The sequence below is a fragment of the Vicia villosa genome, linkage group LG3 (genome assembly GCF_029867415.1).
Source record: "Vicia villosa cultivar HV-30 ecotype Madison, WI linkage group LG3, Vvil1.0, whole genome shotgun sequence".
NCBI lineage: Eukaryota > Viridiplantae > Streptophyta > Magnoliopsida > Fabales > Fabaceae > Vicia > Vicia villosa.
Genome location: NC_081182.1, coordinates 27,420,485 through 27,431,475, shown reverse-complemented (window position 1 = coordinate 27,431,475; position 10,991 = coordinate 27,420,485).

Below are 10,991 nucleotides of genomic sequence, written 5' to 3'. Positions count from 1 at the left end.
CCTCAAGGCCATGAATTTCAACGAATTCCTTACCCATGTGAGGAATACTACATAAAGGAATAGGAGATCAATGTAAAAGAAAAGAGTCTAATATGCAAAATAGTGGGGCGCCAAAAAGGTGCATTCAAACCTACCTTGAGACCTCTAAAAAATTACACACCATTGGATACGAGGAGGGAGCAGATCTTACATGAGGTGTACGAGACTCAAACTACTCCTAAGCCCTCTGCCCTTAGAGGGGATGTGATGGAAAGTGAGCCCGACATTATTGAGGTGAAATCTAATGTGCTCCCAAAAATTTCTATAATTATTGAGGTTATATCATAAATCAATGAATGTAACCGACTCTAAGATAGATGGTAGAATCTATCCATTTCGAATGTGTTATGTGTAATTTTGAACGGTGTTAGCACCTCGGTGTAGGTACTTGTTTAATAGGTGTGAGTTCACAAGGAGATATCAAAGGTGAAAGACCGTATAGTGTCATCATATGCTGCTGAGAAGGACACTTGTAAAGTAGCTATAGACCTCGCTATTGGATTTACTGTTTATTCTAAAGTATGATTTTATTTAGTGATTCATGATATGTTTTGAATTGTGTTGTTTAGGTCATACCATTGTATCTATATATATTTTTTATAGTCCCTATAACCAATGTGATTTGTATGTTCATTTCGGCTAGATAGTTGATTGACCCTCATTGCTATAGTTCAATACTATGTAAACTAAATTAATCAATGCATTTTTCTGTTGAGTGACAACTCTACTAGTAATTACAGTTGCAAAATTCAAAACCAATGTCAAGCACAAATTAAATGCATACTAGTTGTTGCGGTGGTTCATGCTAGTAGTTTGGTGACAAAACACTATTTCTTGAAGAAAAGAAAAAATGATTGTGACTCCATAACATACCCGTGGAGGAAAAGAGAACATCAATCAAACAACAGTTGCTTGTGTTTTGGCGTTAATGGTCAATGCAAATGATTTGGAATTGGCATTACACCAATTATTGAAAGCTTTTTGTGTTCTACATTAACTATTGAACAGTTAGCTTAGTACTAACGACTTTGAAATATAAATATAATTTCGGACTAAGTTTTATATGGACCCGGTCTGTTTAATAAGTACTAATCTATCATATAAGAAAAGTCTACCATTTGAGACTTTCTTAGGCTATCCACATCAGCAACTCTTCTATGGTTGATCCACATCAGCTTTGGTGGTTACTACAAAATTTTTGATCCTTCAACTGCCTGGTGGGCTGCGGCAGTTATTGCTGTGGAAGTTTCACCCTCACAGCTTCTCATGTTGCTGCAGTTATGTAAGGTCCATTATTCTGTGCCTGTCCACGTTCCAAACTGCACAATTGCAGTAATTATGTGTTTAAATGGCTTGCCTATTTATCAGTGATTTTATTCTTCTCTTTCCATGCTTGCATGTCAAGGCCTGTTGAGAGAATAGCAGAGATGGTGGTGGTCTATGTGGGTTATCACGGTTTGAAGCGGCATGATGTGGAGGTTACGCCCGGTGTTTCGTCGGAAACGTTGGTAGTTCTCCCGTGTGTTTTCGGACCTGTTTTGGTTCCTTCTATACCATCGCTTTTTTTAATTTTTTCTTTTTTACTCTGTTGTGTTGTAACTTGCAGGCTGCATCTCATAATCATTTTTTCCAGATTTTTTGAATTGGATTGATTAATGATGATTGTTGGTATACAGTTGTTATTCTGTTTTGATGCAGGTTTTTGTGTGTGGTTTGGTGAAAGTTATATAGCAACGTATGTGTAGTGTGATCATGGTGGTGCAAGGGCGGTCTCTTAAAGGTAGGTACATAAATATATTATTAAAACTGTTGATGAATTAAGCATGCTTTGTCTGATTTCTATTTTAATTTGATGTTTCGTTATGTTTTTTTATAAGCCTACATGTGCAGGTCTAATGAAATATATATATATATATATATATATATATATATATATATATATATATATATATATATATATATATATATATATATATATATATATATGGATTGCATTCCTCCTTCCCACAAGCATCATGTTTGGATTTAGCTTCACATTTGTTATTATTACAGGTCATGTCAAATCAAGAAACGGATGATACTATCAAAGATATCAAGGATGTTCGGGCTGCAGCAAAGTAACTTACTGAAGAAGCACTTAACAGAAAAAACTCTGATGATATTTCTTGCATTGTTGTGAGGTTTCACTCATATGTAAAATTTATTTAGATTGTACTATGATGGTTGTGAAATTCAATTTTTATAATAAATCCAGTTTTAAATCATCATGATATCACAAAAGGATGCTTTCAATATTTTCTAATTGCCTCAAAAGGAATAATGTAAATGTCCTAAAATATTGTTGGCAAACTGCCATAATAATAAAGCAAAATCTTCAATTATAGTAAGCTATTATATTTATATAAATGATTATAATATATTTTATATGATTTTATATAATAGCAATTTGACAGAATCATATGTTATATGATTTTAAATATAAGAAAAAGTTTGAATTAAGAAAAATGGATGAATATGTATAGTTTTGAAATAGAATAGCAAATTTTTTAATTATTTAAAATGAGAGTCAACTTTCTATTATTACTATATAGGAGTAGACATAATATATTACTTTTAATATTTTTTTTATTATTTTTGAATGATGATATATGGAATACTATCGCTTCAAATAATTGCACGTACCATAAATTTTGCCCCTTACACTTGACAAACTCTTTATTTATGTTCAGACACATGACTCTAATTATTGTTTTACTATTTTTTTTATTAATTTATTAGTTGAACGAAATTTATTCTAATTAAATATGCAACAATATTATTTAAAATTTTCCAAAATTATTGTGATACCAATTATCTTTTGAAATTTACTATAACGGAAACTGAGTGTTAATTTTATCATTTTTATGAGGAATTTGATAGTAAAAAATTAAATTAATTTCAACTTAAAACAACAATAATTATTGATACTTAATAATTATATCCTTTGATTATTTTTTTTAAGATGATTAAATGTATGATTTTAATACTTAAATGTATGAATTTAATACTTATTATGTGAAGGGGATTTAACTTTTCATTCTTCATAACAGAAAAATTTTGAAATAAGAAAAATGGATGAATATGTATAGTTTTGAAATAGAATAACAATTTTTCTAATTATTTAAAATGAGAGACAACTTTCTATTATTACTATAAAGGAGTAGACATAATATATAACTTTTATTATTTTTTTATTATTTTTGACTAATGATATATGGAATACAGTCGCTTCAAATAATTGCACGAACCATAAATTTTGTCCCTTACGCTTGACAAATTCTTTATTTATGTTCAGACACATGATTCTAATTATTATTTTACTATTTTTTTTAATAATTTAATAGTTGAACGAAATTTATTCCAATTGAATATGCAACAATATTATTTAAAATTTTCCAAAATTATTGTAATGCCAATTATCTTTTCAAATTTACTATAACAGAAACTGAGTGTTAATTTTATCATTTTTATGATGAATTTGATAGTAAAAAATTAAATTAAATTAATTTCAACTTAAAAAAATAATAATTATTGATACTTAATAATTATATCCTTTGATTATTTTTTATTTAAGATGATTAAATGTATCATTTTAATACTTAAATGTATAAATTTAATACTTATTATGTGAAGAGGATTTAACTGTTCATTCTTCATAACAATAGCTATTTTGTATAAATATTTTATCATTAAGGATACAAATAAATTATATATTATTTGATTTTAATTGCACTACCTTTCAAATTTCTCATTGATTATTTGACTGTAAGTGATAATCTTTCTAATTCTAATATTTATGGTTTCCATTTAAGATACAATCTTTTTTAAGATAATAATACATGGAATTAATTTTTATTTTTCACAATTATCAATTTTCAATGCCTATTCTCAATACTTATTTTAAAAATAACTATTGTTACAATTATAAATGATGTCAACATACGGGAATGATTCTAGCTACGTGCATTCAATGCAATTGATAATGATTAGATAAATGGAAATAAAAATAGAATTTAACACTATTATGTGGATAAATTAATAGCATTATAATAAAAATAAATAGAATTGAATGTATATTTATAATATAAATAAGTGATATAAATAATGAAAATAAATAGAATTGAATGAATATTTATGACATTTACATGAACATATTATACAAATATAATATTGGTGAATTCTTATCTACCCAACTCAAAAAGTTGGGTAAGATTACCTCATTTGTAAAATGCTTTAAAAACAATAAATATTTATAGTATTTCAATAAATAATTAAATGTGTTAAATGAGATGAAATCATGTGATTGGTTGAAGGTACGTTACCCATCTTTTTGTGATGGGTAGAGAAGTTGTCCCCTATAATATTTTGGTGAATTCTTATTTACCCAACTCAAAATGTTGGGTAAGGTTACCTCCTTTGTAAAATGCTTTGAAAACAACAAATATTTGTAGTATTTTAATAAATAATTAAATGTGTTAAATGGGATGAAATCATGTGATTGGTTGAAGGTACACTACCCATCTTTTTGTGATGGGTAGAGAAGTTGTCCCCTAATATTTTATGTCTTATAATAAAAATTAAAAGTAGATATAATAAAATTCTATTTTGGAGAAATCTATATATGAAACATATTAAATTAGAATGATTTTATATATAAGAAATTTTGGATAAATAACTATTCCTAATAGTTAGTATAACTATTTTTAGTTTATCGTTATTTTATTTGTGATATGAATAGATATAAATATATCATTAATAAAGATTAATTTTATAAATTATTTTACTATTTTAATATTATTTGACTACTAATAATGATTTGAATTCTCTAAATATAATGGTGATAAATTTAAATAAATCCACGTTATATTTTATTGACTTTATTTTAAAAAATATTATTTTATTTTATTTTAACTTGAAACATAATTGTCCAACTTCTCTAAATATATTTAGAGTTGAGTATGCAGGCTAATTCTTTAATTATTACGCATAAATCCGCAAATTAAACAAGTTTAGCGTTGTTTATCTGCAACTATTAACTAATTGTGAGTAGTATGTAAAAAAAAGATAAAACATTACACAAAATATTTATTCAACTTCTCTAACTATAATGGATTAATAATAATACAATAAAAACTAATTATAATAATTATATTTAATTTTAGAAATTACTTTATTATTTTAATTTAACTTGAATAATAATTATTTAACTCCTCTAATTATAATTAGAGCTGAGTATGTAGACTGCCCCATTCCGTTTAACTTGATACACATAAATTCGCAAATTAAATGGTTCAAGTTGGTCTGTTCATAACTATTAACAGATTATATTTATTCAACTGCCCCATTCCGTTTAACTTGATACACATAAATTCGCAAATTAAATGGTTCAAGTTGGTCTGTTCATAACTATTAACAGATTATATTTATTCAAATTCTTTAATAATAATGCATTAATTACAATAAATATTAATTATAATATCTGTATTATTTATGATTTGATTATTTTACTATTAATTGACTACTAATTATTCACATTAACCAGATATATTGGTGATGTCAACTATTTTTTTGGAAATTCAAAATAAAATTATATCGCAAAAGGTATAAGATATGCCAATTGAACACACCAGTAAAATATTCTCCCCTATTCAAAATAATTATACAATTCATTCAAATATTTTTATATATGAAATAATATATTTGATTTGTAAATTGATTTTAATTCAATTAATATTAACGAAAACATTAAGTTAGGAATCAAAATATTGAATATTAACCGGAATATTAAATTAGTGATCAAAATATTGAATATTAGCGGAAACATGAAGTTACAAATTAAAATATTGAATATTAATGGGAACATAAAGTTACTGATAAAAATATTGAATATTAACATGAACATGAAGTTACTGATCAAAATATTAATATTAACGGGAACATGAAGTTACTGATCAAAATATTGAATAATAACGCAAAAATGAATTTACTAATAACGGGAACATGAAGTTACTTATCAAAATATTAATATTAGCGGAAATATGAAGTTATTAATTAAATTATTGAATATTAACGAGAACATTAAGCTACTGATAAAAATATTTAATATTAACAGGAACATTAAGTTGTTGATTAAAATGTTAATATTGACGAGAACATGAAATTACTGATCAAAATATTGAATCATGGGCAGAGCTATAGCCCAGCGAGCCCGGGATATACTCCCCACACTAATAGTCGATTTTTAGACAAGGGGTAAAATTAGTAATTTTTAGACAAAATTAATAAAAACATTGTGTAAAATTTTTGGACAAAATCAAGGACAAATTTTTTAGACAAAATCAAAGGCAAAATTAGTAGAAACAAGATGTAAATTAATAAAAACATTGTGTAAAATTTTTGCCCAAAGGCTCCCTAAAATTTCTGACTCCGCCACTGTATTGAATAATAACGAAAACATGAAGTTACAGATCAAAATATTGAATATTAACAAAAACATGAAATTACTGATTAAAATATTGAATCTTAACAAATACATGAAGTCACTGATCAAAATATTGAATATTAACGAAAACATGAAGTTATTGATCAAACTATTGAATATTAACGAGAACATAGAGTTATTAATTAAAATATTGAATAGTAACGGGAAGCGATGTTAATATGTTGAAACAATAGTAATCCATTAATTTTCTTTACACTTATTATTTTTCAATAGAATCTCTACATTTCTTAAATGCATTCTTAATTTTATTATTCAATCTATAACAATATCAATATTATTTTCTTAATTACTTTTTATATTTACTGTTCGATTTTTTTACATTATAATTTTTCTAACTTTTCTTTTAAATAATTTTTTTTATTAATACATTTTATTTAGCTCATTCCAAATGTAATCTTTTATTTGCTTTATTATATTTACTCCAATGTTTATTGCATACTAATAAAACAACATATAAACTTTATTTTCTTAATTACTTTTTATTTTCAAAATTCAATTTTTTAATATTAGCATTTTTTATAACTTTTTCAATTTTAACCCAAATTTAATCTTTTACTGATACCTTTTACTGATAATTTTTTTGAATATTAACGGGAATAAATTTGAAAAATTAACGGGAACACGAAGTTATTGATCAAAATAATTAATATTAACGGGAACACGAACTTACTGATTAAAATAATGAATATTAACGGGAACATGAAGTTACTGATCAAAATATCTTAACGGGAAGTTACTAATCAAAATAATGAATATTAGCGGGAGCATGAAGTTACTTATCAAAATATTGACTATAACATGAAGTTACTAAATAAAATATTCAATATTAACGAGAACGTGACTTACTGATCAAAATATTAAATATTAACGGGAACACGAAGTTACTGATCGAAATACTGAATATTAAGAGGAAAATAATGTTTATTAATCAATATATCCCAAACTTTGGTCCAACCTATTGAAAAGAAATTTCTATATTTTACATATTTGTTTTTAGGATATTTACTTCAACAATAATATCTATATTGAACAAAATAACACTTTCCCTATCATCTTTTATTTCCCTCAATCACAATGCGCGAAAACGACGGGTACCCGTGGGAACGCACGGGTAAGACACTAGTTATTAATTTATAAAGAATGCATAATGTTTGGATGTATATCTTTTGTCTCGGTTGCAGACTTGCAGTCCCATTTAGAAATATGACCTCTAAGTTCATTGGATAAAAAAGAAAATTAACTAACTAGTAACAAAATTATTTATTGTAAAACAATTCACTAACTAGTAACTTTATCAAAAACTTTATCACAATCTAACTTATTTCGGTTAGAATTTCCTTTTTAATTTGTTATAGACTATAGTCATTTCATCAAAATAATTTTAACATATATATATATATATATATATATATATATATATATATATATATATATATATATAAAGAAAGAAGAATTTATAGATGTATACTAGTGTGCATGAGTTATAGATAAAGTTTGAATCATTTTTAAAATTAAACACCTAGAAACAAAGCTCACCTTGTTAGACGACCTATGAAAATGGAGTAATCTGACGATGATTGAGTATCTAAATATCTTCAACAATATTGTAAATTTGTTGAAGGGGATTGAAATGAAGACAAATGACGAGTTGCAAATACTTTTTTCTTCAATTTACTATCTGAAAGATAAACATGGATTTTGTTAATGACTGCATGTTAATTAAGTGGCAAGACGGAGGGAAAGAGGCTTGAACAATTAGTTCGAAGCCAATGTATTTGAAAATAGAGGAAGGAGTAAGAATCTAAAAAATGGTAGCCGCAAAAAATCCTAAGATAGATTCAAGTCTCACATTAGATTTAATTGGTATAATTATGGTGAACCCGACCATAGAAAATTTGAGTGTCAATTCCTAAAGAGATATCATCATACCAGAAAGGAGATTTTAGTACTATGAAGATGAAAATCCATGTTACACGTAATATCGTTGGTATTGGTGAAGTAACTCTCATTATAGACAATGGAAATAAGCTTGTGTTGAATGAGGTAAGTCATGTCTGAGACATGCGTCTAAACATTTTCTCAGCATGTAAGTTAAATGAAGTTAGCATGATAAATCAATTCGAATGTGATATATGGAAGATCTGTAAAGGAAGCATGGTTGTTCCTCGTGAGAGAAAACCAAGGTTGTAAGTTTAAGAGTGCGCCTAAGAGGGGGGGTGAATTAGGCTTTCAAAAATTTAATAGGTTTTATGAGAATACTTATACTAATTTTTGGTTAAGTGTTTGAAGGTTTTGAATGGTTCTTTTCTTTTCTTTGGTAAAGGTGATGAAAGCGATAAAATGCGGAAAAGTAAAGAACGCAAGGATATATACTGGTTCCCCTCACAATCCGAGAGTACTCCAGTCCCCTTTCCAACACGAAAGAGATTTCACTATAGTTAGAATTATTGTACAAGCCTATGCTTTACTATCTAACCTATAGGGTGATCAAAGGTTCTTAACACCTTTAAGATCAAAACAATACTAATGTGGATGAAGAACAATCCTCTTCAAACACAACACTTACTTCCAACAATCCTGGATAGTAAGGGAACAAAACAATCTTATTTTCAACAATCCTGAAAAATAAGATATAATTTCTAAGTATAATTTGAGTAGAAGTTTGTATAGCAATATCAATCTTGGATTGATCTTCTCTTTCAAATAAAACAATTCACAAGGATATGTTAGTGCTCAATGTATATGAATGTATGAGAATATTTTTCTGAAATGATATGTAGCAATGCAGAAAATTTCTCAATGAAATTTGAATAATATGGAACACTTTGTTTGAAAATATTTGTGAGAAAAAGGTTGTGAATATTATGAAAGAGGTAAAAAATAAAATCTGAAAATGTATAGAATATATAGGTGACTTTACACCTTTTAGAATGGTTGCATATTGATGAAACAATGCAATGGTTAATGGCTTGAAAGACAAATTCGTTTGGTTTCAAAACATTCTGAAAAAGTGCCACTGGTTCAGATGTAACCGGTTACCTAAAGCATGTAACCGGTTACATGATAACGTTATGCCCAGAAAATTCAAATTCACGACCATGTAACCGGTTACCTAAATGATGTAACCGGTTACATCATGTTGAAAAACATCAATAACAAAAGAGAAACGCTACTGCCAGCAATGTAACCGGTTACATGTTTTTGGTAACCGGTTACATCATACTAAAGATGTTTAAAAACATATTTTAAAAGGGCTAAGACTTTATGGTGTGCATTTGTATAAACTTTGATAATGCATTTGTATGAAAGTATATCTTTTGAGCACTAAACGATATCAATGTAAAAGAGTTTTAGTTTTGTACCAATATTTTAAGATCAATCAAACCAAGTCTTTAATCTTCATGAAAGTTGTAAATCTTGATGTTCTTATCCATTTATCTTTGCTCATCCTTTTTGAAATATGTTGTCTTCATCAAAACTAAGTCTTCAAGTAATTATGGAGAAGCTTGAAACTACAAAGGTTCCTTGTATATTATGCATGGGAAGTTAGACAAGGGAGATATCAATATTGCTCAAGACATATAAGCAAAGATTTATGATATCAACAACAATGACACATGAGTGAGAAAGTACGTGAGGGACTGTGGATTGGGATAACTTTCATTTTGGCATAAATAACTATGACAATTGAGTTATCCCAACCCACTTAGAAAGTGTTTGAGGAAATATGGATTGGGATAACTTTCATTTGGGCCTTAGAGGCGAATAGTATGTGATTATATCAGCCTTGAGACTCATACCGAATGTGTGACTTCTAAGTTCCTACACATGACCTCAAACGCCTTGATGAAGGCATGTCTGTTGGGTGATATTTTTTAGAGGAGCGATGTTGATGGCACTAAGAACCTCAAACTCAATTAATGTGAAGGGGATCACCCCCCCCCCCCCCGGATCATATATTTTATGGGGTGCATGTAGAAGAAGTTTTCTTCAGAGTCAGCAGGGGACGCCATATTAACCTTTTACTCTTTTAAATAATGTTCTTTGAGGACATCTTTTTTGTCCGTTGAGCTAGATAGGTTTACGCTCTTACAAAACGAACCCATTTTCTCCTGGGTTGTATAAATCGTCTCGTAATCTTCAACTCCCAAATGTTTTGAAGAGTTGGACAACATCAATGGTCTTGATTTTACAAAGAAAGAATAGTGGAAAAGGGGTCACTACCACTACTAGAATCATAGTTACTACCGTAATTGCCAAACATCCCTAATTCTACAAGATTGTAATCAAATTTCCTTTTTTGTCACCTCGCATTCCTAACACGGTGATCCCATCTATATATATAATCTACACGATTAAAATGTTCTATCACATTGTTATTCTCGTCTAAATTCCAAATAATCTTCATTCT